The following is a 27,473-nucleotide window of genomic DNA, read 5'->3' on the forward strand; positions in this document are numbered from 1 at the left end:
GAACCTTTTTTCGTGTCGCTTTGGCCGTTCCGACATTATCAGCGACAGAAGGGGCCTACAGGGAAGCTGGAGAAGGACTGTTCGTCAGGAACTGCAGTGATAAGACAAGGGGGAATAGCTTCAAACAGAAAGAGGGGGAATTTAGGTTAGATATTAGAAAGAAATTCTTTACTGTGAGGGTGGTGAGACACTGAAACAGGTTACCTTCCTGAGAAGATGTGGGTGTCCCACCCTGGCAGTGGTCATGACATTAGGCCTTGAGAAGCTATTCTAGTGGGAGGTGTCCCTGCCCATGGCAGAGGAGATTGGAATTAAATGATCATTAAGGTCCCTTCCAACCCAGACCATTCTATGATTCTATAATTCTGTAATATCTGAACGTTATCTGCATAAGTATGATGTGCTTAGATTTTCCCTCAAAAACCAGGGCAAGGTGAGTAGTATTGACCTCTGTCTCCAAAGCATGGGTATAATTGGAGATATGAGCACAGTACACATGCAGTGCCTGACATGACTCTGATGAATGCTGGTGGTAAGTAGTTTTGCCAGCTCTTGGGGGCTGTGGCGAACACATGCCATAGGAGAAGGGGCAAACACCATGTTGCTGTTCCTGGCAGAGTGGTGACTCTTTGCAAGACACTTACATAGGTTCATATTCACAGACATACAGTGCCTTAGGTGCTAGTAAATGCAGTAACTTATTTTGTAATATCAATTAGTTAATCAAAATAATACAGCTGGAAAATGACATTCTCATTTAATGCACAGTGAATACCCTAGGCTTTTTCACTGAGAGATGAGGTTTCATGAATTAATGAAGATAACTTTTGCCTTATGTGGAAAATATAACAAAATATATACAGTGTTATCTACTAACAATATAAATAGAATTTGACAAAATTTGTGATTTGTTTACTGCTCCTTTTTTGGTAAAAATTAAACTTCATAGAGGTGGGGAGACTCACAGTATATGGCTTCCTTTGTTATTTTATTTACCTCTTGTTAATTAATTCCTAAAATTATTTCAGATTACTAGATTCATTCATTCATTCATTCAGATTATGACTTAATAAATAAAAAGACAATTTAAGGGACAAAATACACCTTGAAGGAAACACAGTATGCTAAGAGAGATAGATAACAGAGTTTTGCCTATTTACAGCACACATCCTCTGGCAGACCAGAGAAATCTTCCATGATTTCTTAATGGAGAGGAAGGAGCCCTGTGCCCATAGAGTCACTCTGACAGCCCTAAATTGTTCGAGGGTGAAAATCTTGTAGGAATACAAGGTGCAAACTCTAAGGGAGAGCTTTACAAAGGCTGGGCTGTGAGGCACTGTGGGGACTGGGGGGGTCCTGGAGAGGCACAGGAATGATGGGGCCACTGCCTGACACAGCACTGCTCCCAGGCATTTGAATTGGGCTTGGAAATATTGCTCTGACAGCTGCCTGACATGGAGGAAACTTGAAGAGATGTGCCAAATCTTCACTTACATCCAGACAAAGACCCTAAGGAAAGGAGAGGGTTGTTTCCTTTACCCTTCTGGCCCTGCATGAATCAATATTTTCATTAATCCTCAGACACTGGCTTTTTTGAAGAATATGTATGCTTCAAAGAGTATTGAAAATTTGAAATCACGTTATGCTTGTTTGCCCATGTCAACAAAAAAATCTAGTCTAAACAAATGCTTAAACAGAAGAACATTACCTTATTAAATTAAAGTATAATTTTGATATCCCATTTAAAAAACCCCTTCAGCCTGATCCCTTTTGCAGTGGTTGGAAATGTATGTTGAAGTTTGGGTTCCATTACCTTGACTGCAAGTTCGACTCCTCTTGCTGTTTGATATAGCTGGTTTTTTTCCTGACCTTTCCTCACTGTTTACAGGATAAGGCTGATAAACTCAGAAAAATTCTGTAAGGTGAAGCTAAGAAGAAGGAGTATTTTACATTGATCACTTCAGGCTTAACCCTCTTGCTTCCTTTTTCCATAAGCTCGTGGAGAGATGAAAAAGCATCCTTCTGCAGCTTTTGCAGGTGGAATGAGCTGTTATCAAAATGAAACCCCATGATTGCTCAGCAATGATTTCTCAAAAATAGACAGGGATCTAAATCGATGACCAGCAGCTCCAAAGAACACAGGAAGCATTGGTGGGTGAAATACTCATCCCTGCTTTCTAGTATACATACAGTCACAGTGGTGCAAAGCAACCTGTACAGGACTGCTGACAAAGGAGCCTTCTCTGGGCAGGAAAGGCCCGTCATATAGGCAAAAAGCAGGCAGTCTCTTTGGGATAACTGGCTGTGTGATCTCCACTGCAGTAGATACAAAAATGAAGGTGGTTTTGTAACTTTTGCAAACTTTGACCTTTTAGCAAACTCAAAGCATTAGCCTGACTCAAAGTCTATTGTGTTGTGTAGATGTTTACACACAGACGTGTCATTGCATAATTTCTTGCTTCAAAATAGAAAGAAATAAGACCAATTTAGCTGATCTGTTTTACTTGTCTACTTTGAAGGTGAGCAAGTTCTTGGTGATCAACTTGGTGAGAAGCCCACTGACTGTCCAAGGAGCCTTAGAAGAGACAAATGCACATCTGTCTCTGTGGGGCAAACCTCCATTTTCTTAGGGGAATAAGGAGGCCTTATTTACAAGGCTGTTTAGGTTGCACCTGATTGAAAAGTAAGCACAGTTTAAGGGGACTATCATACCAATTTTTTGATTTTCCAAAGAGAAATCTGCAACCACTTGCATCTTCCTGACTGCAAAGTTAGCCCCTCTTCAGTTAGGGCTGTCCCTAAGGACTCAATCAGCAGCTGCAGACCTGAAATTTTCACCTGCTTTCTTGGCAGCTTCCTGGGCCTCTGGAGTGACCCTAAATGACATCTGTCCTAGTTACAGGGGCCTGTTTATCACTATGTGGGTATGACCAAAACTGTGTATTCTACACCCTCTCTGTCATTTCTGATGAACTATTAATAATGGATCGTTTGCAGCAGCTGCCCAGGGCACACCTGACACCTCAGGCTACAAGCTGGGTGTTAAAGGCACCAATGACTCAGCTGTGATAACTCCCCTCTGGGGAGGCATTAGCACATTCACACACAGCCTGAGGGGTCATCTCTGCTAATGGGCCATACTGGACTGGCATAATAGGCAGCTGCAACGACCCAGACTGTCAAACACTCCAAAAATATCACATGACTCAGACAGTTATGTCACCCATTGTGAAACTCCCCACCCTGGGGGAGGTACTGACCACTTCCACCTGAACCTGACCATATATAATCTTGGGGTTTTGGGACTTCTGGTACCACTTGTTGGATCCAGAGGAGGACCAGACCTCCAACAGGACTGTGACTGCTACTCTCAACAAGACTGCGATCATTACTCTGACAGAACTGTGACCATCATCTGGACCAATAGGTTTCCTTCAACTTTGCACCCAGGGGGGCTGTGTGGTGCTCAGCAGAGGGGTCAATGAACACCATTCTGTTCTTGTCCCAGGGTCCTGGGTTAAACGTCTGTCTTTGGGGGTTAAACTTAGTTTTGTCTGTATCATTGTATTTATCTAGTAAATTGTAATTCTGTCTTAGTTTAGCAAGATTACAATTTAGAAATTAAGAAACTTCAGATGGAAGCGTGGAAAAGGAAAAGAACCACTTTTTATTAACAAAATCTGAATAGACAACAAATGGTGCAGTCAAAAACTTTCAGAAGAAACAAAACAAAGTCCCACTTACCCAGGTGGGGAGAAGAAACCTGCGGCAACCCAGGGTGGGGTGCCGAAAAGGAGAGGGGAAGGCAGGACTGTCCTGGCAATTCAACAGCTACTCGCTGCCATGTGTACCCACAACCAGCAGCCAACGGCATCACAGCCAGTGATGAAGGAGTCCTTTCTCCTGCAATGCCTGGCATCTGCTTCATTGTGATGTTCTCTTGCAACTATATCTTCAAAACAATTCACATCCATTGACTAAGTCAAAGGCTAAGTAATGGAATCCTTCTGATATGCTGTCATGAAGCTGCACAATATTGGGATGCTTCAAGAGGCAACAGATTCTAGCAGATTGAAGGTTACAAATTTTATGGTTATGTGTATTATATATATGTATATTACCCTAACAGGTTAGAAAAGTCAAATAAGGTTTGGGTTTATCTTTTTTTTAACTTGATACTCCTTTCTATTTTATCAATTGTTACCATGTTAGAGCACAGAAGAACTTTTGTTTGAATTATACATGAAAGGATATGAGCTACAAGTAGTTTATTTGCCTAGGTGCTTCAAATGCTTTCTGTCATTCAATTTAAATTTGTATCCCTATCACTTCATCAGGAAAAAACTCCCAACATTACTTTCTGTATTGACTTTATATCTCTGCTGTCCAACCTTCTATTCCACTTAAATGTGGTTTTTTTGCTTCCTGAATTCTCTGATAAATTCTTTTCTTCTGAGCTTATTATGAAATCTTATGACAATAATTCAAGAGATATCACAATGTTATTTACATATTTCCTATTATAGTGTGTATATAATGCCATCCTCTACCTTCCTTCTCCTCTTTCTCAATAACAGAGATAAAAACAGTGGATGAATATGAGAATTCATTTATATTCATTCCTATTGATTAAAAACCTTACTGTTGTTTTCAAATCAACCATTGCTTACACAGCTTTCCAGTTCAAATTTGTTTCTTTACCATTGTCTTCTAGTAGTTCTTTGTAGGACATTGTAGTATCAATTTTTCTTTCTTGTTACACTCTCTTGAACTCATCACACTGAAGGAGATGGATAAACAAATGCCAGTAAAAAAAAAAAAAAAAGCTTAGAATGCCATTGAGTCACGTATAATTTTCTTTCAGAGTTTCTAGCACATTGTTCCTTGATATAGATCACACTCCCATTCAGAAAGGGTAGATGACTGTCCCTGAGCTTCTCTCTCCCTTAAGAACACAGAGTAGATGATTTGTTTGTCAATACTGACATATTTCCCATCTCAGTCAACTTTCTCTTGGTCTGGAGGAAAATCTACTTCTTTTCCCTTAATTTTCTTGTACACTCTGATACAACCGGGTAGGCACGGTGAGGGCTTTAGACCAGCATTAGCACAACTTCAGGTAACATTATTTCCCACTCTGCTCCCAGTGATTTCCTGTTCTCAGTGGGATAACTCAGTTCATTTATGACAACACTTTTGTTGTCATAGCTCACAAGAACAGCTACACAAGCACTTCTAGAAAATGCCTATTATGTCTGTGCTCTGTTCTTTACTAATTTTAATTACTATTCCTTATTGCAAAGTTGATGAGTGATTTTCCCTGTCAGGAAAGAAACCTGCTCAGCAATAACTTCAGTAGGAATGGAAAATTTCTGATTTCCAAGATGAAACAAAATGCAGCAAACCCAATTTTGGCCATATCAAAATGTTCCAATTCTTTGAGAGTAAATATTCACCTCTGGTAGAAGTACTGTGTTCTGATATAATTTCATTTTGGAGTGAGTATGCTTGTGCGAAAGGTAAATATTCCAATCATTATTCAGTGCTTCGCTGCATGAAACCCACGTTTTCCAGCAAAATGCTTTAACTCTGTAGAAGCAGCATTATCTGATGGCAAATTATCCTGTGGGGGAATTTCTAGGCAGCTCAACCCATGACAAATATTGAGCTGCAGTAAATATTTTCCTCAACTCTCTGCTTAATTTGGCTTCTAGATATGGGAATTCAAAACTAAAACTTCTCCACCACTTTCTTGATTTTTTCAGTGAATGCTGCTGTTGCTGGTTCAGACAATTGTGGAGGGGACTACTGCCTGAGCAATGATCTTTTGTATCAGCTAGTAAAATATGCTTATCATTTCCCTGTAACCTTGATGCCATAGTTAGAATACGTTTATGTTTATATATGTGTTCACTAGAGTTATCAAATTACAGACTGTAGCAATGCTCTAGCTTTAATCTTCATAGTCCTTTTTTATTATTTGTTTTTGTTTGCAGCTGTTCATATATTTCATTTGTGAGAAGCTTTATACCCTAAGCTACTTAAAGAAAATGCTAATTTGCTGTATTCATAATCCTGCTTTTGATGAAACCTCATTTAAACAGCTTTATTTATACTACTGTGTTTCATATTCCTTCCTATTTTTGTGGAGTTTTTTCATAGTCTTTCATATTTCTTTCCTATAAGGGTTTGTGATTGTAAGAGCAGTTGTACATTTACCACCTCTTGGAGGACTCTGAATATACACTTTTTAGTTGTTAGGTTTGGGCTCAGACTTTGTTCAGAGAGGGAATTCACAGTAATTTCCAGAACCCAACTCTGCTGTTGTTTATTGATTGTATACTTTACCAGCTTAACGATCACTTTTGGTAACTGATGGCATTGACCAAAGCTCTATTTCAAAAAAAGATTTAAGTAGCCACCATTACTTGTATTTCATTCTACTTTGCAATCTTTTTTCTTGCTTATTTCTATTGCAAGTACAACTACTAGGCAGGACCAGGGTGGCCTGGGGAACTGAACAAGCAGAGTTCAGAATCTGGCAGGAGGTCAAACTCTGCCATATCTAGCCTGAAGAAGATAGATGACAGCCAGAAAGCTGGCAAATATCAGGAAATGAAGCAAAATGCTGCAGGCAGATTATGTTGATTGTGGATCATCAAAGAGGTTGTGTTAGAGGAGAAAACCTTATACGAGAGTATGTGGTATGGAGAAAACTCTGTAATTGAACACTGGGCATTATGTCATCACTGGAGGAAAAATAAAGTAGACTTGAAACTGGAGCTGGGTAATGATAAATCTACTGTGAAGATCCCAAGAAGGGAAGAGTGGACTGTAGAGTTGCTAAGCCCAATGAGGCAGTGTGACACAGAGAAAGTAGGAGGCATTGTAGGCTGTTATACTAGTACTAAAGGATTTTTATATGTAAAGGTTGGGATAAGAACTCAATAAAATGGGTATTCTTGGATATTATACAGTATGAATGCAGATACAGGTTAGAATTTTTCATGCTAGTGCCCTGAGCATGTTTTCTTTTTTTTTTTTTAAAGAAGATGATAATTGCCATATTAAAATTCAGGTTTATTTAATCCACAATATTGCTTTTATGCAGTAATCTTGGTTGTTATGGGGTGTTATGACCTGTCCCTGAAGATGAGGGTAACTCAGCTTCTTGTTAATAGATCCCTTGGAGCAGATTAGAGCGAAACAGCACTGAATGACTTGTGTTCATTTCTATCTATCTAATCTATCCACACATATACATATATGTATATATAGAGTTTATTTTAGAACAATTTGGTTGCCATGGAAAGGAGGTATATAGCTATTTTGGTCATTATCTATAGAAAGAGAGTAATATAAAAGTTTAAAAACATAGCTCTTTTGGTCATAAGTACTGTTTTAGCATGTTAAGGGTTTCACAGCTACTCGATTTTAACAACAAAAGTTACGTAAAGGAATCCATTTAACATTTCAGAGTTTGGATACACTAATTTACTCATGATGTTCTTATTACAATAAAAATATATTTTGAAAATTCCTTTTGTATAATCAATATTATTATGATGAGTCTAGAATTTTTCTAAAGGCTTTTTAAGATACTGAATATATATATATTTTTTTTAAAAATTTAACCAATGGAGAGGAAGAAAGACATTTTCATTGGGATTTTGCATGCTGCAAAATTCATGGTAAAAAGAAAGCATTAAGCATTTGAAGTCTAAAATTGAAAAATCATGTAGATTAAGAACATTTATGTTACTGCTGTGAAGTGTATATTCTGAGTAATCTCGCATAAAAGTAACACCCACTCAGTTTACAGCAAACCTGACAGTCAGGTGATCTCCATTTCCTAGCCTGCTAGCATCCTAGAAAGTGTTGCCCATTAGATACCCCAACATGATGAGAAGGATTTGATGTCAAAGAGAGAAACAGATTGGGATGCCCACAGAATATTCTTTGCTGAGTTTATATTATGTAGACATGTGAGAGTTGAGAACCACTTTTGAATGAAGAATTTCAGTCACCTGATGATCCAAGGTATTCATAGTCCAAAGAAATCTTTTCAGAAGACTGTCCCATGAGATGAGAAAACTTTTCATTATTAGGTTAGTGTCAGACTACTAGTATTCAGCTGAATATTCCTGACAATTGCCAAATGCCTTATTATGAAAAAAGTTGATGGAGTTTATCAAGGTCATAGAGGATATGTCTACATATCTCAACAAAACCATGGCTTGTTTTAGTTTGAAATTGGGTAGACAGGTTTGACAAGAATCAAAGTGAGAAGGTATGGTAACTTAGCAGTTTCTGTCTTAATTTTGGATTAAAGGAATTAAATCCATTAGTGCCTAAGAAAATAAAAGTCTTTGTGTATCTTTCAAACAAGATAGAGATTCTAGTAGTCTTATTGTAATAGTATTTGTGAGCACTAGAATTCATGTAAACTTGGGAAAGTAAAATCATGCAGCTTTATGTACATCATTTTCAGTATTAAAACAAGAAACAGTATGTACAAAAACACCTTTTATTTGTCTGGGGGGCTTATTAATATTAGTGTTCACAACCTTAAACGTTAATGACTAACCACTCGAATGAATTCAATCAGCATTTGCAAACTGATACTTCTCAATTTAGAAGACTTAGCTAGACACTGTTAAAATCATAGTATTAAAGTTGGCTGCAGTTATTTTAAGTCCTGCCACTGGAACTCATTTTTTCAACTGATGGTATTTTAAAGCTGTATATAAAGATTCATCCTCATAGAAGTGATACATGCAAAGAACAGTAACCATATACTTGTCAGCCAGAATGGACAATAAGATTTGGTTGGAAAGCTCTGCAGCCACTTGAACAATTGTTTCCTTACAGGCATGTGAAATATCAGGAAATAAAAGCAGATTACTGTGAACTATGTCCTTGTGGGAACAAAAGGTATTTGGAGCATTAAGGAATTTATGAGTAGGAGCAGTATGCCAATACCTAATCTGAGGTACATTTCCAGCAAGTAAAACTCAGACTGAAGGTTTTTCTGGTAGAACTAAATATTAAAATTAATTTACTTGAAATAAAGGCTAAATTGTTTTTGCTTATTAAAGGATATTCTTCAGTTTTTCTTAATAGCACACTTGGGAGACCTCAGTGCATGAAACACACACCCATGTGTTGGTTAGACCATGTCCCTTTCAGTGTTAGGATGCATTTTTGCAACCCGTTAGAAGACGGCACAGAAAACTCTCACCTAAGCCATCTTTCAAAGGAGCCAAGTAGTTGGAACTTTTGCTTGGAATATAGGAAACAACATTAAACTAATCGGGGAGGTTGTGTCAGCTCAATAAGCATGCTTACATGGTGGAAAAGAAAGATGATTTTAAACTACAACATTTAGCCCACCTCCAGAATAGCGACATCGTCATTTGAGAACTTTTTAAGTATCAAGGACTGAAAGCATGTGCCTGAAAACACCTCTCAGACAGAATGAGGCTTAAAATATATTTGCCCAGGTCTCAATGAGAAGATGGTCCTTGTATATACTGGAAAAACAAAGTAGTACCGTCACTTGGCACAGCGGAGGTGTACCTGAAAGCACTACTAAGTGAGACCTCAACCCCTTCTGCCCTGTTTTACAGGTTTAAGAACACCAGGCAAAGCCAAAGGTGAAGGTGGTGCAGCGAAGCCATACATCAGTCTGGACTTGGACAAGAAAGTCTTCTCTCTGGGTGCGTAATGCCCTTTTGCAGCTGCTGACAAAGGCAAATTGGTCACTTTTCTGATGGAAAAATGATCTTGCTAGTTATGTTAGTTTTACAGAAGTAAACACTTATAATTCAAGATACATTTTAAGGTTCAGCAGGTATTTTCAAAAGATAGGTGTGGACTATTTCAGTATGTTATTTTAACTACATGAATAATGAAGTAAACTGACTGCAAAAGCTAGAGTTTTTTTAGTCTTTTTTTTTCCTTTCCTTTCCTTCAGCTTTAGTTTTGTCCTAGATTTAGCTTTTACATTTGCTTTTTCTTGATCATTTCTTTGCTCTTTGCCCATATGAGAGTGTTTAATAACAATTAAAAAACCCCAAACCAAACAAACCCAACAGTTTTCTTATATAGGAGTATTACACATATTTTATTCTTTCCCATCTCCCCAAACCTCTGTGTTCAATAAATGTCCTGAAAATATAAAGCTTCCTATATTATGCTGAAATAAATTACAACTGTAATAATTTGAAATGGCAAGATAGATAATATATTAAAATCAGGCTATTATTCATCTTTTGATTGAAGGACATTTTAAATTCAATACGTTCTTGGTATGTAAAAAAAAATTGGGATAACAGGTGTCACGGTTTGAGATAACCCCAAAATCCAATTCTCTAGCTCCATCCCCCCTCCCACATCTCAACCTAATGTGAGATGGGTTTTTTCCAGACAAAACACAACCAGACTCAAAGTGGGGGAAAGGGAATATATTATAATGACCGTACAAATAAATATCCTAATACATTATACACAAAATCACAACTATCTCTACCATGACATATAGTATTTACAATGGATCAGATCTCTTCTCCCCTCCAAATAAAAGTCCAGGAGGGAAAGAAGGACAGATCCCTTCCAGTCCCAAAGCAGGAATCTCTTCTAGGGCAGCAGGTCTCCTCATCTCATACATGCAACAGTAACTGGATTGTTGTAGCTGGATCTCTGTTCAATACACACAAGGGGGTCTCCAAGCCCCTCGGCTCTCCTTCGGTCCAAGCGAAGGCCTCACCTGTGGGCTGCCAGCAGGGACCAGACTCACGTCACCACAGGTATATCACGAAATGCAGGGGCATCTTCGTGAAAGTCCCTTCCTCAGGGGATTCCAATTCCCCTTTGCAGAGCTCTGTGCTCTGTCTCAAGGCTGCTAGCTTAGCAGCAGCAGCGAGGGGGGCCAAGGTCAACCCCCCTGCATTCCTTCTCCGTCCCGGTCCAGCTTCAGGATGCCTTTGAGCTTCTCAGCTCCTCTCTGCAGTGCATACTGCACTTCAAGGCTCTTTCAAGCAAGAGTCCATCATCTTCCTCCTTTCCAGGAGGTCTCAAAGGAGTTTTGGGGGCTCTGGTATCAGTTCAAGTTCTTACCCCCAGAACTCCGTAGCTCTGCTGCTAGCTTCTGCTGCTTCTCTGGTTCAGTTCTTACCTGTCCTGGCTCTTAGCCATAACCTCTGGACGCTGCCGCCGCTTCTACTCTGTCTCTGCTCACTCAAGATGGAAAACATCTCCCAGCTCACAGCTACAGACCATAGTCCAGCTTAACACTGTTCCAAGTCTCTGTAGCCCCCAGCTGGGGCTGGGGGGCCCCAGAGGCCCCGAGGGGCTCTGGGCCCCTTTCCTCGTGGCTCCTACAACATGCTACTTCTTCTTCAACCAAACTACAACCCTTCTCTTCCGGTGCTTGTGATATCTTTACATTTCTGCAGGAGCGCTCATTGGACAGAACTTCAAAATTTCCAGGGGTTTCCACCCCTGGGGGTTACCACTTTTCAGCCTCTGGGGGAAAACAAGGTTCAAACCACTACAACAGGTATGCTTGAAATGCTGTGTGATATTTTCTGTTCAGTTTCTACTTGTTTTATCTACTTTTATGTTTTCTTGGGGGTTGATTTTTTTCTTTCCCTTTGACATTTCATTGTCCTCACTAGCCAAATAAGAGCAGAACACCCTTGTGGAGAATTTTTCATCTACTTTGCTTTTACCTATCTCCTATGTTCAGTCCTAAAAGTCCTAAGAATGAAAAATATTGGGAAAACCTTTACCTTTGAATTCTAGTTTACACTCTTCTTTCAGAGATAAAAAGAAAATAACTGTACACGGAGATGCAGGTTTGCCTTCCAGAAGCATGTCAAAATATAAATGGAAGAAGAGTATAGAATGATTATACTGTGTTTAGTGACGTCACATATCACATGAAAGTAGGATGTACATTTTAATTCCACCATAACCCTTGCTATTTTTACAAATAGGAAATTAAGCTAAAATACAGAGGCCAAGTATGAATATAATGGGCAACATTATAACATTCCATGAGAATTGAGAAACCTTTGATTTGTTTATTTTAATTTAGTTTTTGACTCCTGCGTGAGCACAGTGTAATGAGAAATGTCAGTATGGTCACATTTCTCACTTATGTTCTATTTATTTTTTGAAAAGCTTGTTCATGATCTCTAGGGCTGGTGTTTCACACTCCACAGATTGAGAATGATTGTCTAAGCACTTGGAGCAACTAACACATGAATTACAAGACCCACATTCATTTCACAGTCCAAGTGTGGCTGCTGGCAGATTGTTTAGAGTCTATCTTTGATTTGCAATTTTGTAATAGGAGAGAATAGCATTCCACAATAGCCCACTTATGAAAGAAATTAAGTTTGTTAAAGGAATATGAGAGGTTTTTATACAAGACAATTTGGTACAAGCAGACACATGCATGTATCCTTCTGATCTGTAAATACATGTTCTTTTATTTTATTTACAGAGCTTAGCCTAAAAATCAATATTTTGATGTTATATGGATAAATTATTATAATTATTATAATTATGATTATATGGATAAATATGTAGTATTACTATACCATCTATGGATGAAGTTCAGTATTCTTTAAGAGAAAATATTTGTTTTCCTTTCTGCAGAACTCCAATCAGAAATATGCTTATTGTTACAGGACTATTTTCAAATAGTAGTTGTTGCATCAGTGTCCATGGCAACTTAATTTTCCAGGTTTTTTCTTATTTTTTGAGTCACTCTTTTGGAATGTGAGCTTTAGCAACCTTGAGATTATTGTATTTTATTTGATATTGAAATATTGCAGTATTATAAAAGATTACCTTGTGGACTGAAAATAAACTGCATATTCTGACATATATGATGTTCAGCTTTGGGAAGGATACTGTCTTGCTGATCTGTCTAGGTACATTTTAAAGCCTAAACCAAAAAAATTTACCTGTAGGGTATATTTACCAGCAGCATTTTGCATCACACATATCTGCAAGCTCTATCTGCTGTTATATTTTATGTTTGCAAGTTTTACATCATGTAAATACATTAAGTTTCCTTCAGCTGAAACTAGGAGACTGAACACATAGGTGAAGTACCAGGCATTTAAGACTAACATTTCAGTGTCAGTGTCTTAACAACAGAATGGTTAACAATAGAAATTATACACATCTAATGTAACAAATATAATTAATGAATTTTTTGATCTGAAAGCATTTTAAAATGTTAAAGTCTTACTAATTTGCACTTTCTTAATGCCAATATCTAGTAAATTGTGCACAAAAGTCAATGGCCTCTTTTTATAATTCTGCAAAGACTAAAAAGAAGAAAGCTGTGTTTTAAAGTCATTACACATTGCTGTAATCAGTAAATTCTTACAGACTATTCCTTAATATAGTTTGAACTTTTATTATAACCAATGAAACTAAAACTTACTTGCCCCTCACAGGTGATGCAGGTATGATAGACTGCTGTTGTGTGTCTTATTACATACTTTCTTCTACAAAATGAAGCAATTTCCAGTAGTTTTCCCTGTCTCAACAGTAATGAGTGAGAATATAGGTGGAGTCTCACTGTTGCTGTGCTCACTGATGGAGAAACAGCGTTCATTAGGGACTGGGTTATGGCAAATTTAGGAGGCACTTAAAGCAGCCAGAATCCTCCTGCTGACAAGTCAAGACTAGGGTCTGAATCTGGTCTGTAGGCATATAGCTTCAGGTTAATACTACCCCTGGTGCACCCATTGGCGCTAGCAGATTATTTTGATAACATAGTGCCTGCAAACCATGTTGCCTTATTTGGTTGCATTTGCTTATTTCAGTCTCTTTGACATTCATTGTTCTGAAGAGCTAATTCCTCTCTTAAATAAGAATGGAAATAAACCCCCCAAAAACCTAAAAAACCAGCCCTGCTTTCTCATTAACTACAGGTGGTCTGTACACATGGGAGTTGATGCTGATTGCAAGTAAGTTTTCCTCACAAGGAATTCTTGTGGTAGAAGATATTTAGGATTGAATAGCACAGTGCAAAGAAGAGCAGGTGAAAGGAAATCAATACAATAAATTTTCCTGAACAGCAACTCTGAGTGTGCCTAATTTCTGGAATGTAGGTCTGATCTCATTTGGAATCTCTGGATATGAATTCTATTGTCTTGTGGGTGGGAGTTTTTGACATTATCAGGCTTTGCAGATGGGGAACATTATGTTAGAATTATTTACTATTGAGATTGTTAAGCCCATGATTGCAGCAATGGAAAAAAAATATTGTAACTCTGTCGTGTGAACTTTGACCAATGTTTTCTAATTGAATTTTAAAAAAATGGATTTACTTACACAGAGTTTTAAGTAGAGACTGCTGTTCAACATTTTATTTCACTTCTATCACTGAAATAGGTAATTTTGTTTTCCAGACGTGGACATCTAAACCCACTATGGTTAAAGTGCGCAATTTATGTAGCATTCTATTTTCTATACGGTTAAGTATGACTCATTGGAAACATCTAAATCCTGAATGGTGATTCACCACCAAAGCAGTGAATTACTACTTTTGGATGCAGGGTGGCCAAGGTGGGTCATCAAAGATAAGAACAAAAAGAGAACAAACAGATGACTCATAGCATCGACAGCAAGACACAAGAATCATTCAGAATTTCGTGATCAGTTTAACAATGTTTCTCGCGAGAAAATAAAACGAAGCTCTGATGTCTGCTACTTTTTCCTTCCTTCCATTGTAGTGATGTGTAAAGGCTTAAATAAAATTGTAATCCCAGACAAAACTCTTATTCCAAGGAATTTACATGTAATTTTAAATATTTTGTGGGAAATGAGTGAAATGGATAGTGTGAGAGGATGGGCGGAACACTAAGCCAGCAACATTTTATAAGAAAGTGCAAGAACCAAGACAAATCAATGAGAAGCATTTTTCATATAGCTGAATAAAAATGAACTTGACCCAGCTACTTCTCTAAGTAACAATGGATTTTTGCACACATCATAGCAGAATATGGTTTCATTTTGGCACAGGGTAGAGGAAGTGTTAACCTGGGACATCAGTTTGCAGAAATATTCTTGGTTTTTGGAGGGTGCCATAAGGCTAAGAAATGATTTTGAGAACATCCCAGTAACAGACTGTTAAAGCTGGTGTTACTGGGGCAGCATAAAAGAGTGTGCTTGATCTGATACCATTTTAAGATTAAATATATCAGATCAAGCAGTGCTGGAGGTGTTACATCGGCGGGGAAAGAAATCAAGAATAATCTGTAAGTGAGAAAGGGAAGCTGACAGGGTAGATGGATGGGTTAAAAAATAAAAGAAAGTGGGTAATCTTGGCAACTACAAAGTTGCTATCAACAGAAACCTTATAGGAATATTTTCTGTATGTGATATATATCTGTATTTGTATTGTATTTATATATATATATAAATATATATATATATATATATACTTGTATTTTTTGCATGTTTCTTTCTGGTGATGGAGTTTACAGTGTGACTAGTAATACCTCTGATAGACTTTTCTAGGTGAAAAAGAGTTTTTTATGGAAAGCTTTTACTTCCAGTTTAATATTGTTTATGATAAGCAGTTAGTTGCTTACTGTATTGGAATTATTAAACAGTTACATCATCTTAACCTTATGTTCCCCAAAACTACCTATATTTTTAAAATATTTTGGACTGATGAAACTATTACTGCAAGTCAGGCATCCCTCCAGATGCCTTAGTGTTGCATATGTAAAAAATATTAACTGTGCTCTTAGACCAAAGGCAGGTCTTCTCCTCTGTCTGTAAATGCCTAAATTACCACTGAACAGTGAGTCAATGTCTGCATAATAGCTCTTGGCCTCCAAAACTGTCTTTGCAGATGCCTGTAACAGTTTCAGAACTTATGTCTGGCAGTTTTGCTCTTCTTCTCTGGAAAAATTAGATCAACAGAAATGTCTGAATGTGGGTGTTGATCAAGTATTTGCGGATGACCAAAAGTCAAGAGATTTGTTACTCTGTTTTGATAATGTAAAAAGGACTCAGGTCCTCAGCTGAAGGTTATTCTGGTCTTTTGCAGGTAAAGTAAGTGCTAATGAGGTAAATAGCCACGGACATTCTAACACACAGTTAAGGTGCTTGTAAATTACATTGCTCTGCCTCTATCCATTATTGTTTCTGTGTCTGGAAACATTTGCTGAGTTCAAAACTAATGCTTCAAACTGACTTTGCTAAGAGCTTGTCCTTTCATAACTCCGTATGAGTTTGTGATTGCTTTGACTTCTAAAGGATCATCAGGAGTAGCTATAAGCTTAAATTTAGCCACAAAATCAGAACATGTTGACTCACCCGCAGTGTCAGCTGCCACCAAGTAGGTTTAATGAATGAAAAGATACATGTTGCAGATTTAAAAACCCCAACCAAAATGAAGATTTGTATAGATGTAGATCAGCCTTGTTTTCATGTGTGAAATGGGAATCAGTTTCCTCCTTATAACTCATAATGTTGGTACTGCTATAAGTACAGAAATTAATAAATCACACAATGCCTCAGGTAAAAACACCATTCCTATTTTATAGATACTATTCCAATTGTCTTTATAGGATTAAGATTATGGCCACTCTGAATGTGAAGAAAATGATCAAATCAGAGTGACAAATTGGCTCAATCGGTCTTTGCAGTAATGCAGCTAAGGTTTCTATGCAAATGTGGTGTCTTGTAATTAGCAACATGGTTGCTAATTGCCAAATCAGTTATGCTTATTAGTTAGTGCAATCTACATGTTTTTTAGCATAAAACATATGCTAAACATAGAACATAGAAAAACATAGAAACATAATTTATGTTTCTAACTATAAACACAAGTGGCATTCTTTTGAGAAAAAGAACAACTTTCAAAACAACAGTAAATAACATGTTTTATTTAAAGCTAATGACAGAGTGTGGTTTAATTACATTTAAGAATGCTGGGATTTTTTAGTGCTTATGGTATAAAATGCTTACCAAAGGATTTGCAATTGCCAATGGTCTAAGTAAAGTTTTCTAACAATTCATTCAGATAAAAAAAGAAGGGAGACTTTATACAGGATTTTAAAATTAGTCAGGAATACCTTCACTCCGTGAATGCAAGATCTATGTGTCCCAACATTTTTATTCTTTTGTTGCTGTGAGTTTGTTCATGAAGATAGTCTGAATGATTTCCAAATAAGGTTAACCTTATTTGGACAGTACAAAGATAAAATGTAACAGGAAATGTCAGGTATCGTTATGCTTTTTGTAGTATCAGGTTTTCTATAGGAGTTGACTGAACTGGTGCAGAATTTTTTGTTTAGGGGTAGAAATGCCATATTAAAGGCAGCATCAAAATAGATTGTCTCCCTGTAACCTCAAGACATGCAGATTTAAATGCACTGTGCTGGAAAGTTTGGGTTTTTTTGAGGTTAAAATGCTCTTGACTTCCTATACACACTTGTGAATGTAGTGGGGAGGCTTTGTGTTTGCCAGAACTGTGTGCACTAGCTGAGAATGCTTTGTGGCCACAGAGGCACGAGCCCTTGACATTTATGTTGGAGTATGCAGCTGGTAAGAATCAGAGGTATTGCCTGTGACCTCCGAGAGACACGTTGTTCCAGTTTCTTTATGGTGTGGATGACTTGTTATTATGCATTTTTTGTTGGAAGTTCTTTGCTACTATTCTCTATTTGAGATAGTTAACTTTTTGTTGTCTTTTTTTTTTTCCTTGTTGAAGATTGTAGGTTTCTTCAATGTTATATTAAAACACAAGAGCAGAATTTCAATAATTTCTCCATGAGCCCAATTTATGATCACCACAAGAAGTAAAGGTAAAACTTGTTGTTTCTAAGATTCTCTGTTCCCTAAGAAATTGAAATGACCTTATTTTTTAAAGTTTACTTAAAATTATTCTTAATTCTACAAACAGCTTTGACCCAGGTTTTTACTAAATATGATTTATTTTATCATCATCTTTTAATGCTATAAAATACATTAGCTAAATCATAAAGTAATCATTAGAGACTTAGTAAAGACCAGAAGGATTATCACTGTACTTACTTGATGCTTGCTTTTCGCAAAATGGGTCACGGAACAGCTAATAAAAATATAAAATTTTGGAAGAAATTAAGCTGTAATTGTGCTGTATAGCATATACCATTTGTTTCCAGTGTGTTACTAAACATCAATGGGCAGAGGGAAGTGATAAGTGCTGTACTGTACAGGGGTCAATCATTAGGGTTATCCTGGTAGTCCAGAAGGATGCTGACCTGCAGAGCTGTGCTGGCTGGGAGGACTTGTTCTTGCGTGAAGACTGTGATACCTGTGCTCCTGAGGGCAGAACAAAGACTTTGACTGTAGGATCTCCAAATACAGCTCTAGTCAAACACTCTTCTGAATGTCAAATGAGTTTGTTAGAGACATGGAAATAGAAATTACTCTATGCTAGATTAAATTGCTCATGCATAAAACTGGGTATATCTCATGTCTTGATTTTTGAAGCAAAGAGTAGTTCCTTTTCCTGTGGATAAGCAACTGCCAAATATGTCTTCAACATCATGAAGGTATCATATCTAGATATGGTTTGAAGTCTGAGCGAATTTGTCTGACTACATGTTGTAGGTAGATAGCTATGGGGACTCATGCAGTCTGAAGTTGTCCTATGTGTAGCCTAATCCGTGAGAAGTCCCCTCCCTTACAGTGCCTTTGCACTGTGTATTTTTATGGAGATATTTGCTGTTATACACACTATGTGGAACTAGAAAAACATATTTGTATGCAGATGCTAAAGTGCTTGTGCCATATAAGCTTGTGCACAATCAAAGAGCCAGGAAGTAAGTGTGTGATGTATGTGTTTACAAACAGCTTCAATCTATTTGAAATAGTTTGCATTAGAACACCTGTACAAAATTGTTTTCAATTAAGAGGTCTGTAAAGCTCCAGAGAAATGTCAAAGGTGGCCAGACACTTTTGAGTGATAAAGAATCAGAGCAGACTGTCATTTTTGTGAAGATAATGGTAACGTGTGAACAAAAAAAAAAAAAAAGGAACAAAAAAAGTGTGAGCCTCACTGAATACATTATTTATAAAAAAAATAATCTCTCAGCTACACTTTTTAGTAAGATGAACATTACCACAATATGCTCTGAAAGGCCAGCTTGAACTGAAAGCCAATTTGTAAAGATCTTCCATGTTTTCTAACTGCCAAGAAGTTCTTATTATCTTATAAACTTTTTAGACTGCCATCCTTAAGCAAAATGAGTGTGGTTTGTTTTTTTTTTTCATTCAAGTCATCTGTGTTGAAGAGGAGTCTGATTTTCCATTTTGTAGAGTAGTAATCTGAGCATTAGCACAAGTCTCTGGAAGTAAAGAGAGTCACAGTGTTGTGAAATCATGACAGAGAACAGAATCTGTAGAAATTCAGAAAAAAAAAAAAGAAGAATATAGAATGTTTCTTCCTCTCGCTTTCTCCTCTGAGGTCTCTAAAGACAGTGTGTAGAGTTGGGGAATATATGACTGTGTATTCTGATAAAAACTCATTTCCAAGGGCTAACTTGAGCTTCTTTAGATTTCAATTTTGTATAATATGAAAAATAATTAGAAATAATTAAATAAATTTTGTTGGGCAGTCTTGAAAAGTCACAAAACATTCAGGTTTTTAAATATCTTCGCATCACGTTTTTTTCTCTTTGTATTTCCAGAGTAATTGGTTGAACAGGAAGGCAAATCATGTTTGCAAACAACCACTGAAAACCAACCGTGTTCTTAGAATTAAAAGTTCTACAAAATACCCAGGCTATTAGGCCTATTCACTCTCTTTGCTGGCATTGTTCCTTTGGGTGTTGAGTTGGAAATATCGCTAGAACTGAACAATTTTTAATTGTGCTAGTGTTGAATGCTATGCACATTTCAAAATCTTTTAAGCATGACCTTTTACAATCCTGACCTTAACTACGCCATTTTGAGATCAAGAGTTGTGCAGAAACATTTTGCCTCAAGTCAAATAATGGCTGCCAGAGCTCCCAGGCAGAAGTAAGTGGCCTAATGGTTCTTCTTTTTGTGAGATGCAAAATACTACCATCATCTAGCTCTCTGTTGCCCACTTTAGGAGATTTTGCATAGTAGTTTCATGCTTCACAGTAGCATTGATTAGTATCTTTTCCCTCCACCTCATTTCCTGCAAGATGATGCCTCTGGACTGTGCCAAACCTGAGTGTCCTGATTGCAAATATCTCACTGTCTGTATGATGGTCTAGAGCATGTCAAATGCAGTGCTGTTCTTTAAATACAGACATTTTTCCTGCAGGATCTTTCATGCTGAGCCAATCTTGTATTGCTCTTACCAGCTCAAAGCTCAGGGGGATTTAGCTGACTAGGATTGATGAACCCTGGTTGCACAATAACCCCAAAGGCTATTAGTACCTTTCAGATGATGGGTATAAAATGTCACATGATTTCTTTCATATTGTTTTGTAGATACATGTGAAAAGGGCAGTTTTCACTGGCATAACTCATTCTGACCAGTATCCTATGAAACAATTAAAACTTTTTGAATGTATGCCAAATGCCTATTGATTAGCTTTCATTAAAGCAGATTAAAGATTAAATTCATTTTAAGAAAAGTTTTTATTAATGCTTAAGCAGTGCTTTTCTCCAAGGTTTCAGGTGACTACTACCGTAACAAAATTTTCATTTATTACAAAGAAAAAAATCAGACATAATAACAAGAAGGGAAAAGGACAACATTTAATGCTGTTCTTTGTCAAAACTCACTCTTAAAACTAAGGTTTTAAGTTACTGACTAATTCTTTGTAGGGTTTCCTAGGGTGATTGAGGAGACTTCTTTCACCCCAAAGAGTAGCAAATTCAGTTTACTCATTGAATTTATATAGAATTGAACTTGCTTCCCCCACAACAGAATTTGCTAAAGCTTTTACTGAAAGTAGTACAATGGAGTAATTAATTCATGACCAAAGAGTCTTCTTCTGCGTTTGCAGCCATTGGTGAGGAAGAGAAGTAGGTTGAACAGATAAGTTGTTAAAGTTATGGGCTAGAACTCTGACTGTATAGTTGAGACTGCTAAAAGAGGCATGAAGATCTGGAAGATAACTTGTGTTAGGGCACCACTTAACACTCAGTGACACATTTTTCTTCCTTTGCTTCTTATCCCCTACAATGTAAGGGTTTGTTTGGAAACTAACTAAATTCCAATAGCTGTTAACAGTTAAAGTAATTTCAGAGAATGTAAGTTATTTATTTCTCCATGGATATGGGAAAGAAATTCATATGAAAGTGATTTTCTGATAAACTATTTTTTCAGTTGGAGAAAGCAAATACAGTTGCTGGATTTCAACCAACCCCATACTGGCAGAATTCTATTGTAGAAATTACTATAAGAAGTAATTTGTATCATCATAGGGTGTTAGTTTTGAGGGAACAGTGTTTTCTTCCAGGTGACGAGATGATTTATTTTAAAGTTTTGTGGGAGTAAACCAGGTTTTTTATCTGTAATCTGGATATGGCCATACATGTTGATTTTTTATTATCTGTGCTCTGTTGTACTGATTCTTAGTGGAAATCACACAGACTTTTGTCATGAACATATTTGTCCCCTGAGCATTTTATTTCTAATTAAAATGCTGGCCGCACTAGGAAGTGTTGTTACTTTGCTAGTGTCATTATTGATCTAAAGTGTACATCATAAAGTTAGTAAACCTATGGTAAATGAAACATATCAATAACAAATACCTATATTTGTGTGTAGATTGGAGAAAACGAATCTTCAAAGTTCCTTAGTTCTGTGTCACTTGTAAGGAAAAGAAACCTGTGAACTGCTCAATGACAATCTTAGGTCAAAAATCTGCAATTAAGAGACTGGGGAAGAAAAAAGGAAACAGAAATTCTTTTGGTAAGTTTTTTATTCTTTGTGTACTTCAAAGGTGAGATATGTTCTTATTCGCTTTTAAAACTCTTTTAGGTCAGACAACTTTTTTTGCAGATGAAAATAAACTTTAAAAATAATAGTAATTTACGAATCTAAAATTCATTCCTGCTGCATATCTGCATCTAGTATGTTGGCAGAGGACTTGAAAGATCCAGATAAAGTTCCACTTAGCTGGATACAATGGTAATACAATTAATAGTGATAAAAAGTCCTACTATAGTCAGCTTCTTTTAACTTCTCCTAGTGGTGGAGGTCATTAAAGCTTGACAGTAGACCAAAAAGTGCCATCAGCCTGGACAATGAAGAACTGCACCCAATTGTGTTTCACTTCCTCACGTCTGCCACTGTGCAAACATAAAACTACATCCTGCTTTGTAGCTTTATCAATACCCTGTCCTGCCTGATGTTTTTCACTGCTATGCAGCAAACTCTTTACCGTCAAGAATCTCTCCCGTAACGTAGGGTTTGACTATATAACAGAAATGCTTTGTAAATAATGATTTTTATTAGCTATTTCATATAGCACCTCTGGGAACTCTCTTACATACTGGAAAGTAGTATAGCTGCTAGATATTGCATCGACCTATGAAAAGTCTTGGTTTCACACCAAAAGTGTTTACAGTGTAAAAAATTAATCTGTGTAATGTGCTTCACAGTGGAAAATATTGTGAAAGTGTTAACTTTAATTTTCATTGTTTGGGCAGTATATGGAGTTGTTCTGCCGTTAGTGAAATAAAATTCACATTGATGCTATTAATATTTTGCTTAGGTAATGAATGATTAAGAAGCACAACATTTGGCCTTTTTTAATCTTTCTTTGATGGGGCTTTTAATTAACATATTCGTAATTTGATTTGATGTGCAATTCTCTTTTTCTGCTGTAAGGCACTCCAAAGTAGTTCAATTAAAGGCAATATAAACTGAAATGATGGTCAAATGCAAACACTTCAGTCTAATGTAGCAAAACATTTTACACTCAAAGATGATGAAAACCTGACACTGAAGCTTAGCTATTCTCTTTGCCACTTCTTTTATGTTTGTTGTTATGCAACTTCAGAAATGTAATTCCCCTTCTAGGTGAATTATTTCTTATTATTCTGCACAGTGTGTAATACTTTCTGTAACTAAAACATCTCTTTTGGTGACATCAGGAAGTACTTTGATGCACTGGTCACACTAGATCAAGGCCACTTTCCATAAACTTAAGTTGTATAATTTATATTTTTTTTTTATTTTGGAGGCAGGATGATGTAATGGAACAAATTCACTATCATCTTTTTTTATCCATAGTAGTGAGGCTGACATATCCCAGAAAGTGGAATAAAAACCAGACAAAGTAGACATCTGTAGAGTGCTTGGGAGAGAGTGATATGCAGATGTCTGACATGGAGAACGACCTCAGCTCATTGCTGCAAAACTCACTAGGTCTATGAAGCTCCCATGAAGGTCTCCCACATGGGACACAGGAGAGCGAGGACCACAGGGGTTGTGGCTGCTCCAGGTCTTCCCTCCTCTACCCTGCCTTTTCTAGAGAAAATAAATGATTTGCTCAGCTGCTTGGGTTTCAGCATTTCCCCTGCAGAACTAACTCTCTTAACTGTTGTCTTTTTTTATTCCTCACTATTTTAGTGCTTCCTCTTCGTAGTCTTTTAATTCCCTACCCATGAGTGTTTTTCATCTTTTCTTCAGCAATCCCACTCTCTTGTGCTTCTTTAAATATTTCTGTATACCAGTGCCGATCCACTTCCTCCCAGCCTCTCTCCCTCCCTCTCTGCTGGACTGTACAGCTGTTTTTGCTGTCCCACTAGTCAGATCCAGCACCTCTGAATCTCTTTTTTAACTTCTTCTTCTCAGTGAAAATTTCCTGCACTGAACTCTGACTTCCCTGCAGATCCTGTCTGTCTATAAAACAGACAGGTTTGGGTTGGAAGGTCCTTAGACTACAGTAGTGCTCCTCTGGTCTTCTCTCTTTTGGCAGTTTTAGGTAACACTGAACCACATCAGCAACATGGCTTTTCAAAGAAATGTGACTGTCTTGTGTACTGTGCATTGTTCAAAAAATTAATCACATGAACAGGTGCAGAAGTCACATTAACATTCTCTAATATGAAACAGAAGGCAATGTACACAGCTATTCAAAGAGGCTGCAATTATCAGCTAGAGCAAATAATTTGCGTAACTTCCCCTTAATTATAACAAACCCAACTCTGAAACTCCTGGCACTGTTCACGTATCTTTGGACATACTAGGATTAAAACTGCCTTTCGTGCCTTTTGTGTCTGGTTTAGCAACTTTTTCCTTTCCTTCTGTCTAAATATGTAAGCAGAAAAATGCAACGTTTAATTATGGAAATTCTTGATAGTTTCTCTCGGCTGCTATTGGTTTTTTCTTCTGTTAATTTGTTCTTGCTCTACTTAAATTGTGGTATTTGTTGCTGAACCTGCTCCTCTGAAGTTACCAAGGAGGTAAACTTAGCTATCTAAATCATGCCCTGGTATCAGTCTGAAAAATGTCAGGTGTTGTTAGGGGTAGTTAAAGGAATGGTTTAGTTTGAATACTGGAGGTGCATAACAGACTAAACACTGGAAAAGTATGTAAACCTTACCACATAGTACTAAAACTACACTTTTAGATTATAGAATTTGGGGATTCTGTAGGGAGGGGGAAGAAAAATATACTTTCAAGGGGGAAAGTATATTCTCAAAGCTTGAGAATGTGACATTTGGGTAGTCAAGGCTTCCTTATAATTTAAGATACATACTAAGAACCCAAATGTGAATGTCAGTCTTCATACAGAGTCCTAGTCTACTGTAACCTGTCTTTTGTAACCTGTCAGTGTGTATTAAGGAGGCATTCAGTCTTATGCTTATTATACTGAATTCCTTTTTCACTGATATTTTAATAAGTATTCTAGTAGATATAACACTGTGATTTGTCCCTATTATTAAAATTGATGAATTGGTGGGAAATCACAAAATGTGACACAACATTAGTTTCTCCTTTCAGTTGTATTGCATTGAATATTTTGAATATTTCATATTACTTCCATTTATAATGTTTGCAGAATGCTACATTAAGATCCAAAATGAGCTCTACATTTTTATTCCTAAGCAAATGTGATAATTCTCTTAGAATCAAAATGAAACTTAGTTATTGGCATTATTTTTAAATTACATGGAGAAGTGGTTCTACAGTATCATTTCATTAAGTTTAACGTATTGTTAAATTAAGTTCTAAAATTTCTTCTGTGGCTGGAAAAGAAACTGTAAGTAATTTGGGGAGACTATTTCAATGTAATCTTCAGACACCATGTGCAACGATTTGAATGCAATTATAATATTTGTAACTATTAATAATGTTCAGTGATAATAAACCATGTCCGATTAGGATGGAACTTCACTATGCTCCATGAAGGTTCCTGTGCAAGGAAATTAAAGTAGGAGAAGAAAAAAACACATGAAATTGTCCCTTTTTTCTTTTGAATTGTTTTTAAGAGCAAGTACAAGATATTAGGATTTGAGATTGTATTTGGAGTTCTTTAATAAAACGGTCCTTTAAGGCAACAGACACAAACTGAAATATGGGATGTTCATATGAATATGAGGTAAAACTTCTTTACTGTGAGAGTAACAGAGCACTGTAACAGGCTATCCAGAGAAATTGTGGAGTCTCCTTCTCTGGAGATATTCAAAACCAGCTTGGACATGATCTTGTGCAGCCTGCTTTGGGTGAACCAGTTTTATCGGGGGGTTGGGCAAGATGATCTTCAGGGCTACCTTTTGTCCAGACCATTCTGTGATTCTGTGGTTCTGCGAAAGTTTTAAAAGAGACTTTGAAAGAACATGTTTTACCAGCCTGACCTTTTTGATATAGAACTGCTAGCTAAAGGTTCACCAGCATAAACCAGTCCTGCCTCACATCAAATAAAAAGTCATATATGTCTTTGATATGGCTAGTTACTCTGCTGATGAAAGGAGTAGTATTCTAAAACAAATATGCATCTTTGAGGTCTCAGCCATTAAATGACTGCACAGAAAACATACAGGAAGCATTTAACTGCCCTACAGGATGGTAAGAAGGTTAATAAAGAATGTCCTTATTCATTCCTGTAATAAAGAAATGGAAGATGTTTCCTAAAAGTCTGGGGAAAGCATTGGTAAAAGCAGTATGCCAGGAAGTTGACTTATTATGTGGAATAAAGGGAAGGAGGAAAACAGTGAAGAGGTTCTTGGAAATGAAAGAGCACCAGGGTTTTTCCATTTACAAACAGTGGAGAAATCTTGAAAGAATTTTAGTTTTGGTTGAAGATAAGAACAAGAAGAGCAAATGTCATTTGAAAGGCTAGAAAGTAGGTTTGAATTGCTTCCTTTTATTTATTATTCCTTTAGCCTGAGGAATATAGCTCTAGAAACATCCATTCATGAAAAGAAGATTTTTTCAATACATTACTGATTTTGATGTAAATTAGTCTGTGTTTCTGAGTGCTTATTTGTATCTCCACACTCAGAAGAGAAAATATTATTATCTGAATTCAATCTTTTTGTACATTATACGGTCAGTTTATGTTCTCTTATTTTTTATTTATTTTTATCTTTCCCTGGTTATAACCTCTCTTTTCCTAGTGACATAGGTGATTTTTTAAATATTAAGGAAAAATATGCAGGTTTTGATGTATATGATAGCCCAAGTATAAACCTTAAATATTTGAATACTGTATTAAAAAAGTCTTAGATAAAGTACCATGGTTGTAAGATTTTTTTACATTAATCTGATTATGAAATTATGATAAGACAACTGTCAAAGTTGTATATGACTAAGTTGTATATGATTTAGAATTGAGGTTGAATTAATAAACCCACATTTCCATTGTTGTATAAACTCCTAATCTTTAAAGTTGAAAATTGTAAGAGAAGACATTCCTCCATGAAGTTATTTTGTCATCAGAAGTGGGATCTCACATTTAAAATAGCTACTCTTTTCTTTCTTCCTCTGTGTGTGCCGCTACAACTCTCCACAGCAGCTTTTAAGGCACTTCTTCTTTGGTGGTACCAAAATTCCAATCTGAATGTTTTTGCACTTCAGAATTTCTACAGGGCCAGGCATAGGCTCCTCCAGAATTAACATAGCTATAACACATATTTGTGCTGAATTCTTTCTTGGCTGGTCACGGTGTTAATTCTAGAACAAAAGATGGAATTGACTACAATTAAAGCTTCAAGCTAAAAACTGTATAATTTCTATCAAGTCTTGCCTTTCTCACTGTTATTGCATAACTCCTGTTTGGACATTATTTAACCTTGTGTCTAAATTTCATTTCATACCCTTTTGGTATTTTGGAGCAGTTCAGTCATGGAATTAATGAACAACTCTGGAAGGACCTAAGCTCTCTGTATTTAGGTTGGAAGTATTTACCTTAAAACATGAAGATCTAAAGCTACCAAGGTACAGGAAGACAGAATAACAGTGTGAAAATCAAATCCTGAGAACTGTTTGCTCCAGTGTTGGAAACTCA

General features: G+C 36.8%; 1 long non-coding RNA gene across 2 annotated transcripts in view; it reads left to right on the top strand.

Moving 5' to 3' along the window:
- The window catches only part of LOC113951521, a 71,003-nt gene that overhangs the window by 25,924 nt on the left and 17,606 nt on the right, over window positions 1-27,473 (top strand). The window contains exons 3-5 of one of the 2 annotated variants that reach the window (XR_003529185.1): window positions 9,630-9,719; window positions 19,719-20,049; window positions 21,782-21,919. This is a non-coding gene — a long non-coding RNA (uncharacterized LOC113951521). Of the gene's footprint in view, window positions 1-9,629; window positions 9,720-19,718; window positions 20,050-21,781; window positions 21,920-27,473 lie in introns of those variants that run through there. The other variant, XR_003529186.1, reaches the window with a different exon arrangement.

Source organism: Corapipo altera, unplaced genomic scaffold, assembly GCF_003945725.1.
Source record: "Corapipo altera isolate COAL_440 unplaced genomic scaffold, ASM394572v1 61286, whole genome shotgun sequence".
Taxonomy (NCBI): Eukaryota; Metazoa; Chordata; class Aves; order Passeriformes; family Pipridae; genus Corapipo; species Corapipo altera.